Source organism: Sarcophilus harrisii, chromosome 6 (genome assembly GCF_902635505.1).
Source record: "Sarcophilus harrisii chromosome 6, mSarHar1.11, whole genome shotgun sequence".
NCBI classification, from domain to species: Eukaryota; Metazoa; Chordata; class Mammalia; order Dasyuromorphia; family Dasyuridae; genus Sarcophilus; species Sarcophilus harrisii.
In genome coordinates this window covers 56,615,121-56,637,017 of record NC_045431.1, presented here as the reverse complement: position 1 = coordinate 56,637,017, position 21,897 = coordinate 56,615,121, and the positions used below count along the sequence as shown (strand labels likewise).

General features: G+C 34.4%; 1 long non-coding RNA gene across 1 annotated transcript in view; it reads left to right on the top strand.

Annotated features, from left to right (window-relative positions):
• The window catches only part of LOC116419761, a 45,057-nt gene extending 23,581 nt beyond the window's left edge, over positions 1 to 21,476 (top strand). Inside the window, exon 4 of the long non-coding RNA XR_004230059.1 lies at positions 17,979 to 21,476. This is a non-coding gene — a long non-coding RNA (uncharacterized LOC116419761). The remainder of the gene's footprint in view (positions 1 to 17,978) is intronic.
• Positions 21,477 to 21,897: the final 421 nt, after the last annotated feature.

Here is a 21,897-nt window from a genome sequence, read left to right as displayed (position 1 = left end):
ATCATTCCCTTTCCTTTCCCTGAACTTTGACTTCATGATTATTCATATCATACTGCACTCTCACTTTTCATGTTGCAACCCACATGTTCTTTTTAAGTGTTCTCCCATTCTCTTCTAGAATGTTTAGAGTAAGGTAGTTTGTTTTTACAGCCTTCCCTTTTGGAGGCCTTGGTTTTATATTCATTCCCTAGGGATTAATACATAGATTTTATGGAGAAAATCTGAACTGATTTGGAGACCCAGTTGTTAAATTTTCTGTGTGATTATTTATATCTCAGAAATAAGCAAATAACACGAATCAGAGCTTGGTTTTTATTTTGTTGATTATCTCAACAAAGTAATCTCAAAAATATAAATAGTACATATTAAACATAAAAGTGTATCCTAAGCACATTTAATTTTTTTTTTCTCTCAGAGATCCTGGTTGTTAAAAAATTATTACAATCCTGGCTGCATAAAGCCCCATGTTCCCTGCCCCTTTGGTGTCTTCAGGACGAGAGAGTGCAGGGACAGGCAAACGAAAGAAAATTCAGGGTTAAGGGGCACAAAGTTATAAGGAATGTCTACAAAGGAAGATTCTGGTTTTGAATCTTGAAAGGAAGGCATGATCAGCTCTATAATGGAACTATATACTCATAATTCATTTCAACAAACATTTATAGATAGTTTTTAGAATCTAGAAACATTACAAAAACATTCATGTAGCTTTAAAATTCTAATATTTTAGGGTATTATGAAAATGTATTATATGGAAGAATTATAATAATGGTAGATCATATATTATATGTTATATGATCATATCTAGTCATATGTATGAGGATATCTCTCCTCATCCTCTTCCTTCAGATACTTTGGATATATTTAACTTCTAAAAATAAATGAGGGGAATTATTTAATTCTATTCCACAAACATTTAAGCTATGAAGTAATAAGCATTGTTCATGGGAGATACAAAAAAATTTTTTTCTGCCCTTGAATATTTACATTCTCCTGGAATATGTAGAAAATTATGAATAAACACATAGTCATTTAGTCCAACACTTTCTTCAAGTGGTAAAGAAACCAAGACCCAAGAGGTGACTTGGATTACTCAAAGTTTAGTTAGTAGTAGAATGGGATAGAAAACCTAGGCCATTGTACTTTCCACTAGACCATAATGACTCAGAATAATAACATGTATATAATAATGATTCATACTTATATTCAAGGTCTCCCAATGGACTATTAAATCTTGGGTTTTTATATGGTCATGAGCTTTTGTTGATATAGAGAAATTCTTGATGAAGAAATTCTTCCTATTAAAGCAAGCTAGCACTTTTTCAGCTACTTAGAGATTTAATAAATTGCCTTAACAAATAAAGTTGCCTTGGGTACTGAGAGATTAAGGCAGGTGGTTCATTTTTTAAACTTAATTTTTTTTTTGGTTTTGATTTTTTCCTAAGTTTACACAGCTAGTGTGTTTCAGAGATAGAATATGAACAAAAGTTTTCTTTACTCTTTAAAATACTGTGCAGTGCTCCCTATCATTTATGTAATCTTTAAAAGAGTAAAACTCCAATTTTGCTTTATAATTTACCATGCACTGTCTTCATAACTGTCTAGTAAGAGAAGTAGTACCAGTATCATTATTCTGTCTCTACATATGAGATAACTAAATTTCAAGAGAGTTTAAGTAACTTGCACATGGTGACATTGCTAGTAGGTATCAAGCTGCTAGTCTGACATGGGTCGCTTCCCTCCCCACTCAAAAGTATCCTAATAATTAAGGAATTATTGCCCCATATTATGTCTCCAAAACAAAATTGGAACAAAATGGCATCTGTGGTACTAAATAAATTGGTAATGCAGCGGATGACGCGAAAGTTATGGAGGGCAGAGCTGGAAATAATCTGAATCTTTGGAGAAAGCAGGTGTTTACATAGTAGTTTAAAAAAAAAAGTGATACAAAGCCACTCTCAAAGTCTCTTTTAAGAACTTTGGATTGACTGTATGACATGGGAGACATTGCCAGAGTACCACCCAGAATGGTGTGCTCTCATCAGGGTAGGGTCTGTCTTGTAGGAGCAAAGCAGAATTGAAGTAGCTTAAAAGAAACATAAAATGCTTAAATTTAGAGAATCCACCCCAAATGTTCACATGGAATATTTGTACCCACCTATCAGAGAACATTCTGAACTCCTGTTGGTCTTGTAACTTGATTCTAGCATAGTGATGTTATTTTGGTCACTAATCAACCAGATTCTAAAATGATAGCAGGGAAGGATGAAGCTATGAAAAGATATAAGAGCCTCGGAGAGCTATCTCTTGGGTTGTAAACTTAAACTCCCTTCCTCCTTTTTGAGTTCTTTTTTTTGTTCAATCTGACCTATTAGTACCCTGCTGGACTCCACAGACAGATCATAAATAACATCGATCCATATTTCCTAGCTGACATCTGTGTGTGTATGTGGGGGGCTAATTGACCTAACAAGGTGAAGACCATCTCATGTCCTACCTTTGTAGGAGATGCCGGAGATTGCTGTCCCCTGCTCCAGAGAATACATTGATTACATAGTGCTCAGATTCTTCCCAAGGGTATAACTAGTAAGTGGATTCATGATATACTTTGAGAGGATCTGAACTGTTGCTGTTGACAGAGGGATAGTATGAGAACAAACAGTCATTTCTGATTTCTTCAATATTTTCTGTAGAGGAATATTTTGGAAGGCAAGCTGAACTTGAACAAATTTTATTGAGACTGGGCTTTTCTCAGAGATTTAAATTGTGGTGGCTGTTGCCCCATTGAAAGAAAACAGAAACCTCAGCTATTTTGGTTTTATTTTGCTTTGAGCTGGGCAATCCTGGTGTGCCACACCATTTAAAGCAGATTTCCCATTAACCACTAAATTGAAAGTCTTCCTAGTAGTCAGTTCAGCAGAAGGGTTTGGTTTAACTGGAGAACCATGAAGTGACTCTGGCTTCAGGCAGACTGAGAAGAGGGAGGGAAGCTTTTAAAGCCTCATTGTGGCTTGATGGAGAGTGATTCTCATCTGAAAGAGGATGGCTTTTTGGGGTTTTGGCTGAGGTAACAAACAGCATTTAAGAATGTGTCTGGGGAAACACACAACTTCAATTTATGGTTTGGTGAGGTCCCTAAAGGAGGACCAGCTGCCCAGAATTCTTAGAGATTTTTAGCCCATGTTTTGCTACTTAGGACCTCAGAAAACAAATTGAGAAACAAACAAAAAAGCTTTAATTCTTTAAGGGAAAGCCTGTTGGGAAGGGAAGGAGAGTAGTTTAGTTACTATATACATTAAAACAGTGCCCCTTGTCCCAAGTGATTGTAAAGTCCCTCAAAGAAGATACATTATATAAATATAGAATTATTAAAAGGAACGAATAACAGGGACTTTGCCCCATTGTAGAAAACGTAGAGCATGATAGCAATACTGTCCAAGGACAAACTTCCTCCCTTGACTGGCTCATTGCTCTAGGAAGTTACAATGATGGCCTTGTCTTAAGGAATTTTCTTCAGCCAGTTAAGAACCTTGTCATGCTTCAGGATATGTTTTCTCTAACTGAAAGGCACATCTCAGATGTAACCAATCCCTTCCCAACCTATCATTTGTACTGTGGACAAAAAGTCCTAGTTATACCTCTGTCCCTGAGATGATCTTTCCACTGGGAGCTGGGATGGGATATAGAGAGGGCTGTTGTTGTTGCTGTTTGTCCTTGTTCTTGAAGAGGACCATGACATAAGGGCAGTTATGCTATGACATGGAAGTGAATTGAATTTAAGTGAAGGAGGGCTATAAAGATCACCAGCCCTGTTTTGTTCTTTAGAGCCATTTGGATGCAATAGCAAGATATGGAGATGGCATGATATGGATATAATGAGAGACCTGGGCGTTTTTAAGTTAAGGTCTTTAACAGGTTGACTGATGCAACATCCAATAGGGTGGTTGGAATTGGATTGCCAATGACAACTCTATTCTTAGAAGACACCTCAGAGACCCTCTCCTATCCCACAATTAATAGTGATCAAGTAGTCAACAGAAATTTGAAGGTTCTCTCTCTCTCTCTCTCTCTCTCTTTTTCCCTTCTCTCTGTGTGTATCTCTTTCTCTCTCTCTATCTCTCTGTCTCTTTCTATGTCTCTGTCTCTTTGTCTGTCTGTCTCTCCCCACTCCATTCTCCCAGACTCCCAGAGACAGCAGGGACCTCAGAAGTCACTACTTCAATGTACATTTTAACATGAATTTCCACTTCAATACACTTGACTAAAGTTTCCCTATAACCCACTTTTTCCTTAAGAGAATCCATTGTATTTATGGACAAAGCTATTTTTTAGGAAGCTTTCCTTAACTCAAGAGGAAATATCTTTGAGTCAGACAATATAGTGACTTAAACATATCAATTGCTTAAAAAGTATTTGTTGAATATATGAGTCTATGAATGGTCACCCAGGTTTCACTTGGATATCTTCAATTATAGGAAAACCACTGCCTCCTGAGGAAGCTCATTATACTTTTGGATAACTATTAGAATGATTGTTCTTATATCACCTCTGAAAACTGCTTCTTTGCCATCTTTAACCATCACTCTTGGCTCTGCCTCTTAGGGTCAATTGGAACAAATTGAATCCCTCTTTCACATGACAATCCTTCGCAGACATCTGTCAAGTCCCTTTGAAGACTTTTCTTCTCGAGGCTAAACATCTAAGATCTTTCAAATGATCCTTGTATGACAAGGTTTCCAGTAATCTCACCATGCTGGTCATACTCCTCTGGATCTCTTCCAATTCATCAATGCCCTTCAAAAATGTTAGTGCTGGAAATGAAAAAAATGATATCAACTTCCAGAATGTTAAGCCTTCACCCAGATAGCTCTCAGTTTACTCCCTCTCCCCAGAAATATTTAAAAAATTAAAATGGAAAATATTCAATGTACATTCATTATACAATGAAAAGAACACTGGGCCTAAAATTATAGATGAATTCAAACTCTGCCTCTCTCACTCACTAATTTTATGGTTCTTAGCAAATATTTTTAAGCTATCTAAACTTGGTTTAGTCATCTACAAATGAAGACTCTATTTTACCTGCCTCAAAGGGTTTTTGTGAATAAATTGCTTTGTAAATTGAATATGACATGGAATTGGGATTATTCTTCGAGTTTACCTTCCTCAAATGAATTATTTTTTGTTCAACAGACATACCTGGAGTTAATCCCAGCAACTATGCAGGTAGCAGAAAGCTCAGCTCCTAACTTTTTTTCCCCTAGAATGTGTTCTTTGTGGAAGTCTCTTCAGTGCTATCACCTACTGATGATTAGCTGGGATTATATGTGACATACAGCCTGATGGAAACAATTCAGGGAGAAGGGGAAGGAAGAAGATTAACAAGAAATTTGCTAATGTTAGGGCCAGCAGATTTATCTGAAATTAAAAAGTAAAAATAGTGGAAGCCTTGACATAGATTGAGCTACTCCCCATGGAAAAAAATGAGACTAAAATGAAGAGAGGCAAGAGTATGTATTTGTGTGTGTGTGTGTGTGTGTGTGTGTGTGTGTGTATCCATGTCGATGTATTTTGGGGAAGCTGCTAGCATGGGTTGTAACAGAAATAAGGCATCCTTTCTGTGATAAATCTAATTTCTTGTTCTTGGTCTCCCTATCCTCCCTCCTTCCTTCTTCCCTCCAATTCTTTGCCACCACAAAAAGAGCTGCTTTATAAAAATATTTTGTACATGTGGATCCTTTCCCATACTTTTATAATATCTTTGGATTTTTATAAACTTTTAGTCATAGCTCCAAATTGCTCTCCAGAATGAGTTAGATCAATTCACAATTCTACCAACAATGCATTAGTGTTCCAATTTTCCCACATCTTGTTCAATATTTATAATTTTCCTTTTCTGTCATATTAACCAAGCTAATAAGTGTGAGATAGTACCTCAGAGTTGCTTTACTTTGCATTTCTCTTATCAATAATGATTTACAGTATTTTCCCATATGACTATAGATAGCTTTAATTTCTTCATCCAAAAACTGCCTATTCAAATCCTTTGACTTTTTATCATTTATATTGGGGAATGACTTGTATTCTTATAAATTGATTCTGTTCTCTATTATTTAAAAAAATAAGGTCCTTATCAGAAACATTGATAGTAAAAATTATTTCCCAGTGTTCTGTTTTTCTTCTAATTTTGGTTGCATTGGCTTTATGCAATTTAAAAATATAATAAAAAACTGTTAATTTTTTATTTCATAATGTTTTCTGTCACCTGCTTGGTCATAAATTCTTTCCTTCCTTAGATCTTACACATAAACTATTCCTTGCTCTCCTGATTTGCTTATTTTATCACCTATGATATTGACCTTAGCTTAGTATATGGTAGGAGATGTTGATTTATGCCTAGTTTCTGCAGTACAATTTTCTAGTTTTCCCAGAAGTTTTTATTAAATAGTGAGTTCTTATCCCAGAAGCTGGTGTTTTGAGGTTTAGCAAACAGAAGATTACTATAGGCATTATTTTTAGCCAGTATCAAATAGTTTTGATGATTTCTGCTTTATTATACTTTTAGATCTGGTATGGTTAGGTCACTTTCCTTTGCATTCCCCCCCCCCATTAATTCCTTTGACATCTTGACCTTTTATTCTTTCAGATGAATTTTTTTATAATTATTTTCTAGCTCTGTAAAAGTAATTTTTGGTAGTTTAATTGGTTTGGCACTGAATAAGTAAATTAATTTAGGTAGAATTTTCATTTTTATTATATTTGCTCATCCTATTCATGAGCAATTGATCTGTTCTAAATTGTTTAGATCTTTATTTATGTCAAAATATTGTGTAATTGTGTTGATATAGTTCCTGGGTTTATCTTGGCAGGCAGACTCCCAAATATTTTATTATCTACTGTTATTTTTATTGATTTTTATCCTTTATTTCTTTCTGTTGGACATTGTTGTTAATATATAGAATTGCTGATGCTTTATGTGCTATTATTTTTATATCTACAACTTTGCCAAAGTTGCCATTGTTTCCAGTAGTTTTAGTTGATTTTCCAGGATCCTCTAAGTATACCATCATATTATCTGTAAAGAGTGAGTTTTGTTTCTTCATTGCCTATTTTAATTCTTTCAATTTCTTTATCTTCTCTTATTGCTAAAGTTAATATTTCTAGTACAATATTGAATGATAACTGCATGTCATTGTATAAACTATAAATATATATATATATATATATATATATATATATATATATATATATATATATATCTTCTTTATCTGCTTTACCTTTGATCTTATTAAGAATGCTTCTGGCTTAACCCCATTGAATATAATTCTTGCTTATGATTTTAGATTAATATTGCTTATCATTTTAACAAAAACTCCATTTATTCCTATACTTTTCAGTGTTTTTAATAAGAATGTCAAGATTTTCTGCCTCTATTGTGATAATATGATTTCTGTTAGTTTGGTTATTGATCAGTTATATGATCAGTTCTGTTGATAGTTTTCCTAATGTTAAATCAGCACTGAATTCCTGGTATAAATCCTACTTGGTCATAGTGTATTATCCAGGTGATAAATGATTGTAATCTCTTTGCTAATAATTTATTTCAATTTTTATATCAGTATTCATTAGGGAATTTAAAAATATTTTTAAAAATGTTTTCTGTGTACAAGGCTAAAAAACAGCATGGCATAAGTATATAAGGAGCTGCTTTTATATTTTAGAAAACTTAATGTCAAGGTCTTTCTCTACTTGCTTGGAGTATAATCATGGAATAGTAGTAACTTTTCAGTGTCCCCAATAAATTTCTAGGATGACATATTACAGATGAATTGCTGATCTTCATCAGTGAAGCGTGTTTCATATTGAGAATTCCTTATTCATCACAGCTCCATAAAAGAAACAAGGAGGGGAAGACAGTGCTAGATATAATGAAGCACACACACACACACACACACACACACATACAAATACACAAACAGTCCTTGCTTTGGGAAAATATATAGAGAGTGACAAGGGACGTTAGGGGGTATCAAGTCTTGTTTTTTTTTAATTTTGCCAATAAGGAAACTAACGTTCAGAAAATTGATTAAGTTCTTGGGCATCTGAGTTGAGAATTGTGTCCAGCTCTTACTGATCTTACTCAGTAAAGCTAAATCTAGCCTTTCCTCTGCTATACCACATTTCCTTCAAGGAATTTATTCCTTGCTCAAGTAATTTAAACCCAATTGCCTCTCCAAAAACAAAATCAAACAAACAAACAAAAATAAAACATATAAACATAAATCTATGCACCTTTTGAAAAAGGTGTGAAAGTCAAATTTAGCCTATTTTTTCTATAACTAAGAATGTAGTTTTTTTAACATTTTAAAATAAAATGTTGGTGTTTTTAAGCTATAATTTTTTTTATATTTTGATGTATAGATTATGTTAAAATTAATAAATTATATTTATTGTGCCTTATTCAAAAAAAATAGGGCAGCTAGGTAAGATAATGGATAGAGTCACAGACCTGAAGTCAGGAAAATTTATCTTTCTAAATTCAAATCTGGTCTCAGACACTTCCTAGCTGTGTGACCCTGTATATCTCAGTTTCTCATCTGTAAAATGAGCTGGGAATGACATGGCAAACCATTCCAGGATCTTGCCAAGAAAAACCAAATGAAGTCATGAAGAGTTAGACATGACTGGAACCATTCAACAGCAACAACAACATTCAATAAATACCAAGACCATTCTTACCTCTGATATTATATCAGAACAGTTTGTCAATCCCAGTTTTAGGAGATAGTGCATGAGGTAAGCTTTAAAGAAACTAGGGATTTGAAGAAAGACAGGAGAAAATAGAATGCATTCCAGACATGAGGAAAAGTTTGTATAGAACCTGAGTTAAGGAATAGAGTTTAGGGAACAAATAGGATAATTTTGCTAAAATATAGAAGGCTTAGAGGGAATAATGTTCAATAAGTCTAGAAGGGTAGATTAGAGCAAGATTGAATAGGCCTTTAAGTGAAAAGCTGAGGAGTCTGGTAGGTTTTTTTTATTATTTTTTATTTTTATTTTTTCCTGGAGGCAAGTGGGATTCATCAAAAATCCTCAAGCAACAGCGTGAAATGATGGAATGTATTTTTGGAAGTTTTGCTGGTAGTTCACAGAAGATGGATTGGAGAAAAGAGAGACAAGAAGCTAAGTTTTCAAATAAAAGTAAATTATAATAGTTTAGATGAGAAGTGAAATGGTCTTGAACTAGGATAGCCTTTCTATTGACTTTTGGACGATCTCAAATTTTATTTCTTTGAACATTTTGGTGTTCTGTGATTTGAATCCCTTTATCCCTGCTGACAGAATATTGTTAAAAAGGAATGCCCCTTCCATACCACTGTTCCCTGTGAGGGAGCCTTTTGAGAGTATTAAAAGTGCTACATAATTTCCAAAATGCAATAAACTTTAATCTTCCTATTCAATTCTGATCCTGGCCCATTATCTACAATACCTATCCAAAGTATAGATAATAATGCACTAATTCATTGGTCTGCCCATCCAGCTGCATGTCCTTGTATAAACTATAGAAATATATATATATATATATATATATATATATATATATATATATATATATATATATATATATATTTCCCCTCTTCAAGATCATTAGCATGATCTCTTTTGAATATTTACTGAGAAAAATCTGCAGTGCTGGATATCTTGATGCAATCTCTACAAAGTTTTCTGTAACCAGGAACACTTGGAGCACAAACTATAGAGAATCCTTCTTTCTTTTTGAATCTTTATAATGGACATCATCCATGATGGTGATAAGCATCTTTGACAATTGGTTTTCTGTCTTATATCTTACTTGACAGTGATAATCAAAAGATTTTTTTAAAAGATATATATATATATATATATATATATATACATATATATATAATATATATATATATATATATATTTTTTTTTTTGCTGAGGAAATTGGAGTTAAGTGATTTGCACAGGGTCGTACAGCTAGGAAGTGTTAAGTGTCTGAGACCAGATTTAAACTTGCCTGACTTCAGGGATGGTACTCTATTCATTGTACTACCTAGCTGAAAAATATACCTTTAACTAGGTATACCTAGTTATACCTAAAAAAACTATTTTTGTTTTTCTCTATCAAGGAATACCAAATTCACTTGAAAACTTCCAGTGATCAAGAACCCACCATCATCCCAAGAAAGCCTGCTCTGTTAGGATTTCTCTGTTCTCTACAAATAGCCCAGTTCTGTTGCTTAACATCTTCCACCCCCTGTTCTTAGTTCTCTTGCATGATCTTAAAATTATGCATGTAAGAAACTTCAGTGAAAAATCATCGGAGTTTCCTAATGAGGTGAAGCACAAATACAATTTTCTCCCAAATAAACAGAAAATACTTGTGCTTTTAGGAAGTATAAGATATTTGTAAATTATAGAACAAGGACATTCTATTCCTAGTTTCTGATTTACGAGTTAGAATAAAGTGATATTGCAGTCTCAGAGCCACTAATATCCTCAGATGCCATTTAAGCCTACACATGCATATATTTATGTGTGTTTGTATATATGAATGCATGCATGCATGTATGTTAGGAAATTTTTTTCTTAAATCTGTCTCTTTGCAATGTATATCTATTGATCTGATAGGATTCCATGTTCATCCAACCCTCCAAAACAGAGGAGAGAAGAAACTGAGAAAAATGATATCATTCAAGTCTTGAGTTAGCAGCAAGTTGATGAGATGAGGCTAGAAGTGATGAGCTTATTTTTGAAGCAGCAAAAACTAGGTAGAGTAGCAGATGCAAAGTAGTGTGAGAAATGCCCGAAGTCTCTAGTATGGTGAGCTGGGGAGAGGGACATGATGGGACTGCTAGGTCCACTCATCTCTTTCCAAATAATTTTTCTTCAGCAAGCTAAAGTAGGATAAACATCTTCTGTCTTCCCACTGTAAGCCAGAAGTACCTCAAACAACTATGGGACATGAAAAAACTGGAAGTCCGATTTTTTTTTTATTTAATAGCCTTTTATTTACAGGATATATACATGGGTAACTTTACAGCATTAACATTTGCCAAACCTCTTGTTCCAATTTTTCATCTCTTACCCCCCCACCCCCTCCCCTAGATGGCAGGATGACCAGTAGATGTTAAATATATTAAAATATAAATTAGATACACAATAAGTATACATGACCAAAACATTATTTTGCTGTACAAAAAGAATCAGACTCTGAAATATTGTACAATTAGCTTGTGAAGGAAATCAAAAATGCAGGTGTGCATAAATATAGGGATTGGGAATTCAATGTAATGGTTTTTAGTCATCTCCCAGAGTTCTTTTTCTGGGCATAGCTAATTCAGTTCATTACTGCTCCATTAGAAATGATTTGGTTGATCTCGTTGCTGAGGATGGCCTGGTCCATCAGAACTGGTCATCATATAGTATTGTTGTTGAAGTATATAATGATCTCCTGGTCCTGCTCATTTCACTCAGCATCAGTTCGTGTAAGTCTCTCCAGGCCTTTCTGAAATTATCCTGTTGGTCATTTCTTACAGAACAGTAATATTCCATAATATTCATATACCACAATTTATTCAGCCATTCTCCAACTGATGGACATCCATTCAGTTTCCAGTTTTTAGCCACTACGAAAAGGGCTGCCACAAACATTCGTGCACATACAGGTCCCTTTCCCTTCTTTATAATCTCTTTGGGATATAATCCCAGTAGTAACACTGCTGGATCAAAGGGTATGCACAGTTTGATAACTTTTTGAGCATAGTTCCAAACTACTCTCCAAAATGGTTGGAAGTCCGATTAATGAAGAACTTATGAGTGCCTCTCTCTCCAGCTTCATCCCATTTTACACAAGCTGAGAACACTGATCTCCATCACCCATAAGGAAAGAATCCCAAAGCGATAATAGATTTTGAGACTGGGTTTATATTCATTTAGGAAATTGTGACCCAGAGTTCTAGATCTTAGATTTAGAACTGCAAGAGACTCTACAGCCCATGTAATTTAACTTCTCTCATTTTACAGCTGAGGAAATAGGGTCATACTCAGGCAAATTAGCTTATTTAATGCCACATAAGTAATAAGTAACTCAGGTAAAATTTAAACCCAAGTCCTCTGTCTCTAAAGCCACTGCTGTTTCCACTGTATTGTCAACCAGAAGAGTTACTGGTAGAGATTTTATCATTATGTCCCTAATGTTAAAAAAAAAAATCAGTGCCTGAAACTTAGTATTTGGTTAATAAGTGTTTGTTGATTTAAGCTGAATTAATTTTTAATACACAAACCTTTTAATACCTAAATCGATAGGGATAATTTAACTGGTGAAGAGAGTGAACTTACTTTTTAAAATAAATTATTTTTTATAATTGTGTGGAATGAAAAATTAATGACAATCAGAGAAATATTCTTTAATTTCTTATAAATTACCTTCTTTATATAAATAAGCATTATTAGATAACAAACTAAATTAACATCGAGTTGGTTTTACAAGGATTTAAAGCTGTTACCTTATTATTTTTACATCTGTGGTATGACTGCTTCATTGCATTTCCATCCTATTTCCCCACCCTGCTACGAGGTCTGATTAAAATGACAGGGATCAGATCTCTACTTTGTAGCCTTCCCTTTACTGATATGTGAACAGAATGCTGAGAAATTAATTCTAGGAGCCAGTGCCAAAAAAATACACTGAACATTCTCATCTTCCAAGGAGAATCAGAGAATATGTCAATAAACTAAACATTAAATCTTCAGATTTATTGAATATTTTCATTTTAAAAATGAAAAATCTGATCAAGTCACAGCTGATGATATAAAAATGGATTGCTAGAGGAGGAAAAAGTAAATGTAGTGATTCAGCAAAGGTTTGTTTACATCATTTCAACAAAATGTTTTGTAAATACTTCTTTCTTGTGAGTCTCCTAATTTGTCCTCCCTTCTAAACTTAATATTTATGAAAAAAATATTGCTGAGATATCTCTGAACTCCATTTATCAGAGTTCCTATTCTGACAGAAACAATCATAGAATGGGCAGTCACATTTTCCTGTTGCTATATCTGAATAGTAAGTATATCTCATCAATTAGAAACTTACCTCTTTTTCCAGTCAAGACATTGTATGATATACCAAGGAATTTTTTTGTCCCTTCAAACCTTTTTCTCCTATAAGTTCAACATTTAACTGATGATTTGTGGAGTGCCTGCTATGTGTAAGGAGGTAATATATAATATAGACCATGATAAATAGAGTGGATTTGGACATATAAAGATAGTGAAGGAAAGTATTCTAGGAGGAAACAAAATGAACTAAGGCATAGAGAAGGACAGTCATGGAATGCGTTTGGGAGACAATAAACAGTCTAGTTTGATTAGAGCATAAGTTAGATCAATGGGGGAGTATTTGGGAAGTGGGGCAATGGGAAAAAAATGGAAATAAAAATGGAGGAGTTAGAAGCCTTCTAGTCCAGTCTTTTATTTTACAAAACAGGAAACTGAAGACCAGTGAAATTATGACTTGCTCTTTGCTCTAAGTCACTCAAAAAAAAGTAAAGCAGAGACAGAATTTGAATATCAGTCATGTGACTGTATGGGCAGTGTTCTTTTTCTTTTTCTTTTTCTTTTTCTTTTTTTTTTTTTTTTTGGTGGTGGTGTTTTTTTCCCCCCATTGTACAAATATACTTTCCATATGTTGGAGGGAAAGTTGTGTAATTTAAGCTAAGTTCAGTAGATAGGAGGTAGGCAGTTAACAAGGGAAAGGGGACAAAGATATGGAAGAAACAAGGGGAGAGAAAAGAGGAAACAAGAGAAAAAGGCAGAAAGAAGAAAGAAAAGAGAAAGAGGGAAAGAGAGAGAGAGAGGAAGAAGGAAGGAGGGCAACAGGAAGAAGAAAGAGAATAAAAGAGAAAAGAGAGAGACAAAGACACCGAGACAGAGAAACTGGCCCAATTTACTGGGCAATATAAGGAAAACTTTCCTGCTGATTATAATTAAGCTACCAAAAGTATAATAAACTTCTTTTTAGAGATTTAGTAAATTCTCCTTAGCTAGATGGTCTCAAGCAAAAGCTAAATGATTCTTTACTAGATATGATATGGAAAATGTTCTTATTTAGAGATGGGTTGGATGGTTAGATAGGTTTTCAAATCCCTCATAGCTCTGAGATTCAATTATTCTCTATACAGAATTCTGGAGTATGGAAAAAATTACTCCAATTAAAGCAGTTGAGCCTCTTTGTATTATTTCTCTACTATGTTCATTAAAGGAGTCAACTCTTGATTTGTCCTTAATTCCAGAAAGCACCTTGTCAGCTAAACTAAAATAAATTATTTTTGAGTATGGTGTACACACTTTTAATCCTAGCTACCTAGAAGGTTGAGGCTGGTGGATCTCTTGAGTTTTGAAGTTCTGAGATGCTTTGGGGCTGTTTAAATAAGCTATCTGTTGCAAATTCTTCATTAATATGGGGAGTTTTTTGGATTTGAAGGGCCTTTAAAGGCCCTTTTGAGGGTCATACTTGACCAGATTTTAAAAATTGAGTAGGTTAAAGTTCCAGTGTCAATCAGTAGTGGAATTGGGTCTCTGAATTTCCAGACTGAGAAAATGAGAAGACCAAATTTTTTTTAATAAAATAAAATAGATTTATAGATGGCTTATATCAATCCTCTTGCAACTCACTGTAAATAAAGGTGTTAAAACTCATACCTAGAAAAAAAAGTCATTATCTCAGGCACTCTTTACACATCTGAATTAAATCACAGTCAGATTTACCATCCAGGTACCATCCAGGATACAAAACAAAAAAAATAGAAATGGAAAAATAAGTTCAATTGAAAAAAAATACTATTAAAGCTCTTACAATCTTTAAGTTATTATGTTAAATCTGACTTCAATGACCTATTGGAATTAAGTATCATAAAATTCTTCCTACATTACATGTAGAAAGTTTGCACCCAAAATTAAGAGGCCAAGAAAGGTACCATAAGGCTCTGTTTCCCCCCCCCCCCCCCACAAAACCGAGGTTTCTTTTCAACTCAAGGAATCAAAGATTATTGAAAAACAGTTTAGGAGGAATAGGCCTTAGGGATAATTCATTTAACCTAAAATCAAGGTATTTTATGCTAATTTCTGTATCTAAAAACTGATTTGTCTGTTTGAAAGAGGTATGATGAGGAATGTGGGATATTCAAGGAAGACTAAAACTTCTGGTATAGGGGCTTACTAAGACCTTTTCAGGGCTATTCATTAACTTTTGGTGCTCATCTCTCCCCCAACTTTCACCTGTGGCTCAAGAAGCTGTAGTATGCACAGCTGCAACACCCAGGTAAAACTGTCTGGGGCAGATGTGCTAAGGCAGGTTGAGAATAGGGAGAATATCTATTCCAAGCATGTAAAGATTTCCCTAAGGAATGAGTAAATGAGAATAGTTTGGCCCAGTTTTTATGAAAATGACTGAAGCCAGTCATGGAGGACTTTGATCTTTTGAGATTTTGCTAGACATCAAAGACAGGAAGGTAATCCATGGCATCTTTTTATGGGCCTGCAAAAAAAGAACTTTATCTTCAACTGCATCTTGCCTCCACTACCATCACCAACCCTGTCACTTTCTCTACTCTCAAACCTTACATATTATATATTTCATGAGAATCACAGAATCACAGTCCCCAAAGTTGAAAGGGATTTCAAAATTTATCTAGTTCAAAAGTTCTCAATCTTTTTGGAATGAGAACCCCTTTACACTCTTAAAAATCATTGAAGACTCCACCAGAAGAGTTTTTATTTATGTGAGTAATATCAACTGATATTTACTATATTACAATGTAAACATGTTATTATTATTTTTAAAAAAATAGTTTGGACTTTAGAGATACTTCTAAAAGATCTAGAGGATCTCTGGACCACACATTGAGAAAAGATCTAGTCTAATCTGAAATTGACAAAATTTCTTTTACAAAATATCAAAAAAAAAAAAAGGATAACTTTCATGTTATGCTTGAAGGTCTTCAGTAAAAGGGAACCTGCCATATTTCAGTCAGCTTCTTTTAATTGTTTGTACATTTTAATTCTTTGTACATTCTCTAATTATCTCTAATTATTTGTACATTCCACTAATGAGTCTTAGATTTGCCTCTGCAATTTCCCCCCTCCTCCACCCCATCTCCAACTTCAACCCTTTAAAATGAATAGGTCTAATATCTCTCTTGAACAGCCATCAGATCTAGTTTCCTATAATAACCATCAATTTCCTGTATTACAACATAGAACAGATTAGAAGGAACAAAGTGGGAGAGAAGTGCATGTAGAGTCTGAGAATGAAAATGTAAGATATAGTTTTTAAAAACTCCAGTGAGTAGCCTGGCAAATCCTAATCATTCAACAGTTTGCGAGTGTATCCCTCCCCATACCACAGAAAAAGCTATAAAGGAATTTAAAAATCATTGAGTTTCTCATTGTCTTCTATCCCTTTTACTCCCACATCATTTACTAATAAGGATTGACAAAATAACTTGTTCATGAGTAGCTACATTAATATCATATGACAGAATCTATATTTAAAAACTGAGCCCTACACTCGAAATTCAGAATCACAATGACACATTAGTGTTTATAGGGAAAGTTATGAAAAATTGAGCTAACATGTTTAATGTAATCTGTTTGTAAAGGGAAATTTATTAAAAATAAATTCAAAATTTTATTTTGCGTGATTACATTTTAAAATATGAAATTTTTCTTTATATGAAAAAGCTAATTTTCATGTAATCTTGGGTAAATACAAGATCATTCTATCTAAAGTTAAATTTGGAATGTATAGGTCCCAAGTCTTCTGATGAATTTCATGTTTGATTTGTTGACATTTTTCTCAGCTTTACTCTTCTTTTTCATGTAAATATTATGTATGTCCTTCATATTCACAGCATCTGCTTTGCCAAATTATTGACTTTGGTCAGGTAATTTCAAATTTGGAAAGAATTTGAACTAGGGTTTATAAAACTTTTAATGATATACATATATGTATGTATATAACATTTTAAATTATATACAAACCACATTTAGATCATCTTTCCTTTTTTAATTTATAAAGAAGTCATTGTAGCATAAATTTTGAAATAGATGGAATTTTGTAGTCATTTATATACTCTAAGACCATATTTTAAAGGTGAGAAATTTGAGAGGCAAGGAAGTTAAAGGCCACACATAAAATAAATGTCAAAGATAGAACATGAACCCAGGTTCTCTGATTCTAAATTTAGTTTCTTGCTGTTGCACCTTACAATCACTAATAATATTTTATTGGCTTATTTTTTAATGAAGAAAATTATATTCTCTTACTTCTACTCTGATTTCCCCAATAGATCATGAGTTTTTCCAATGTAATTCAAATTCCTCCAAAAGCAAGTAAGATTCTTGAGATCAGGGATTGTTTTAAATTTTCTCTTGAAATTAATAGGACCCATGTCAATGCTTGGCACATAGGAAGTATTAAGTAAATGCTTGTTGAATTAAATTTCCTTTTCTATAAAATTAAGGGCATTTATAGATAATGGATGGCCTTTGAGACCTGAACAGAAGTAAATAGTATTAATATGCCAGTCACTATGTGTACTATGTGAAGGGTATAGAAAACAAAGAAAACTTTTAAAAAATTAATATTAGCCCTCAAGAAACTTCCAATCTTTTTTGTGTATTAACTTGTTAGGAGAGGTCTTGAATTTATTTGGTTTTCCCCGTAACTTCCTACTATGGAATAATTAATTTTTAAAAAAAATTAAATTAGTTCTAGTCCTAAGCTAATGATGCATTCAGACCTAGAAAATGGCAGAGTAGGAAGGGTCACATAGGTGTTCCTCTTTATGTTCAATGTCTTGTTCCACTCAGCAAGTTTGCTGAGGCTACAGGAACCTCCCAATAGAATGACTACATAACTTTCCTGTTTGATATCTATCCTTTTGCTTCAATAGATCTTCCAAAACTCCAAAGCAGAAGTTGCAGCCTAACAGCGGGCCAAGAAGGCTAAGAAATCAAGTGCTTCTGCTGATGCCAGTCATAAAGGGAGAGACCAAACAGCCTCTAAACAACAAAAATCAAGTTACCTGGTGCATCCTTTCCGTATGAGAAATCAACCATCCCTGACAAAGCAGTATAAAACAGAAGTAGCTGTGAGGATTCCATTATTGAAAAAGACAACAGAAGCAGAAGAAGCTTGACCATAAGGGACTCAAGTTCCTATCCAAGATAGGCAACCCTTCCTCTAACAAGCCAGACTAAACTAAAAGCTCCATATCTGATTTTGAACCTGACTGGTTGCAATTTAGAGGATGAAGACAGAAATGAAGGACTTCCTTTAAAACTCCATTTAAAACTCTAAGCCCAGATTTCAGTTGATACACCAGATAAGTCAGATAAAATTGTGAAGTTCCCTCCAAATTAGCCAATTCCACAGCCGGGGAGAGCAATAGCAGCAGTAGCAACAATAGCAGCAGTGACTGTCTCTAAACCTAAAGTGGGGAAAGAATCTCATCTTCAGGGGCCAAAGTAACCACCCAGAACAGCAGTTCAGACTCAGAGATGTTCAGTAGTAAAAAGGATGAACTTTCACCATCATGCAAATGAATCTGAAATGGGGAATGCAGCCCTTCCTAAAACACCTTGGCCAAAAATATTCAAAGCCAAGAATGACTGTCTGCTTCAGCCCGTGCAGATCCAATGAAAAGAAGAAAACCCCAAACCTTAAAAAAGCTCTATCCTGGTGGCCAGTGCGTTTTGCCCTCCACTCACCCACAATAAGAAGTCAAGTCCTCCTAGGGAGAGTGAAGAAAAGGAGAAGGATCCAGCGGCCCCAAAAGTGAAGAAGTAAAAGCCTCAGACTTCAAATATGGTTCTCAAAGCAAGAGAGAGAAAAAGGCATCCTCTCCTTTATAGAAAACAAGAAGAATGAGATGGATTCTCAGGATAATGACAATTCCTTTGATGTCAAGCAGGGTGCATCTGGAGATTAGGGAGAAAAAGCCAACAAGTTCTTGAAATTTACAAAAAGCAAGTCTTTTGACATGAGAGGGTCAAGAAGGAGTTGGCAGACACTGGGAGAATGTCCTATCCACCCAAGTGAATTCTGTTAAATTTGAGAAGAGTAACTTCACCTCTGGAGGCTGGTACCTAGAGCCCAGTTCTGTTTGCAGAATCAGGAGGCTGGAGTTAGTGACCAACCATTCATCCATAGTCTGAACTTGGCTGAGGACAGGTTTGCTATGAGGATCCTTTGGGAAGTGGTAGTAGAACAGAGAAATATGAAAGAATTCTCTTGGAGGTGCGTTGCTTGGTTTTCCCTTCACTTCTCTGAAATCCAGATATAGCTCAACCTAACTTGTTAAGGTCTGGAAAGGCTGTATGTGAAGCAAAAATGTGAAAATTTATATTGAATTTTATATTCCTATTAACTAACATTATAGCTTGCAGAGATTCACTTCCACAGGTGACATTTTTGCTTCATAGATCATGGTAAAAGTCACATTTGAGAAACCTTGATATCTATGGACTCAGTTATAAATTCTGTCATTTTTGGGGTGGGGCGAAGATTAAGGATACAACCAATTTTAGGAGAAGGTCACTCCCAATGTAGCTATGGGAGGGATGAATTTTTCCATAACAATCCAGTGAAACCATCAACTCAGTCCTAGAGATGTAATAGTGTCCTGCATTTATACCATCAAAATCATAGAACCTTTTAATTTAGAAATAATTGTCTTTTCAGTAAGAGAATACTTATTAGTTCACTTATTCTGTATATTTATAATCTTCTGCAAGCTTCACAGAGAACCAACAAATGGGCAACAGACAATAATCCTTCCCTGGTTAATTTATTCCATCAAGAGTTTGACCATCCCTATTTCACAAGATCTCCAAACTATAAAGTTTTTGATCCATATGTTATTTCATAATTAAATGTAGGGGTCATACAATTTTGATTTATTATTAGTGAATGTTTGATTTGTGTATCTGTTTTATGCACCTATTTGCCTGGAGTCATGTAAAAATTTCTTCAGGAAAATGGATTGGAAATGGAAAAGGTTAAAGTCTTGAAAATCCAAACTTGCCCTTCTTCTTTCATAGATGAGGGAAAGAAGTGTCACTGAGAGACTAAGTAACTGGACAAAGATCAGCTAGATAATAAATGTACAATAATTGACCTCAAGTCCTCTTACTTCAAATTTGCTGTACCATTCTACCTCCCATTTCTTCAAGTATTCAGACAAACTCACTGGCCAAAAAAGCCCTATGAATGTACTCCTCTGAATGTCATTTAGTTGGACATTGGATCATTGTATAATGAACTTCAAAGGTCATTTTTCTTCATCCTGAAATATTGTAGTAGAGTATTGTTGAATGTAGGCTGGGGACTCAAATATGTCCTGATAATCATAATCTTGCTGTCATCCAGTTCTCCCTTAGTATAACATTGATTAAATATTTAATGTGGTCCAGTGATTTCTTGACATCCCCAGACTGTTATGCCACAGTTCTCAGTTTCCATAATTATCCTGACCCAGTCCTCACTCAGTTTCCCTGTTTCTCTGATTTGTAAAACCTCCCCTCCTTCTTTAGCAGAATACTTGATAAGGATAAAAGATCTTATGTTTTAGAATATCAGAATGCCAATCCCCATCCCAAAATATTGGAATGTCAGATACTGTCTTATCAAGATGCCTCTCCTTGTCCAGGAGTGCCTCCCCTTAAGTATGTCATCCCATCTCTGAGGCTCACCCCACCCTGTCAGAGTTCTGTTCTGGCTCTCAGTACCCTGAGTCCACCCCTACCTCAGTGTACCCCCTGCCTCTGAGCCACATGTTTGAGAACTCACATTGTTTCCTGGATTCTTGGAAACGATAGTCTCATTTAGTCCTGGGACCAAACCATGGATCCATTTGATCCCAGTATCTCTTTCCATTTAATAAACTATTAAATACTTTTTAATCTCTATCTTGATCAGTTCCTCCGGTATTACATATTAACACCCTTCTTTTAATTGCACAGTTTAATAAATATAGATTTTTTTTAAATTTCTTTTTTTTAATTTTTTTAAAAATTTCTTTCATTTCCTTCAGAAAAAAAATCATTCTTTGATAGGGAGAAGAAGGTGTAAAACTTGTTGGAATCATCTTAGAATGTGATTTGGGGTGGCAGAGTGGGAGCTGGAGAAAACATTTTCAGTGGAAGATTCCTCAATATAATTGTTATAATGAAGATATGTAGTGAAGTGACTAAGTATGAACTAGTGTGGGGATGGGAGATTGTTGTAACTGAAGTTCATTCTGCAACCGGTTCAATTGATATTGGTGGAAATGAGAAGCAGTTCATCAGAATATTATTTTCATTGGTCCCTTAATTGTCCATGAAAATTCAGTCCTTGAAAATGCCATCTAGAGAGAGAACTTATGGAGACTGAATGTGGATCAAAGCATACTATTTTAACCTTTGTTGTTGTTGCTGTTTGTTTGCTTGCTTTTTCCTTCTCATGATTTACCCCTTTTGTTCTGATTTTTCTTTCATGAAATGACTAATATAGAAATATGTTTAAAATGATTGTGTATGTATAACATATCAAATTGCTTGCTGTCTTGGGGGGGAGGGGAGGTAATTGAAGAAGGGAAAAATTGGAATTCAAAATCTTACAAAATTGAATGTTGAAAATTATCTTTACATGTAATTGGAAAACTTAAATACTATTGAATTTTTTTTAAAAATCCAGTCCTTGGTCTTTTTGTATTTGAGCAGATAATTATTTGTGATATTTGTAATTCACACATTAATTAATGCATACATCCAATATTTGCCAAATTATGATCCAAAAGATGACTTTTAATGAGCTAAATTTTCCTTTCT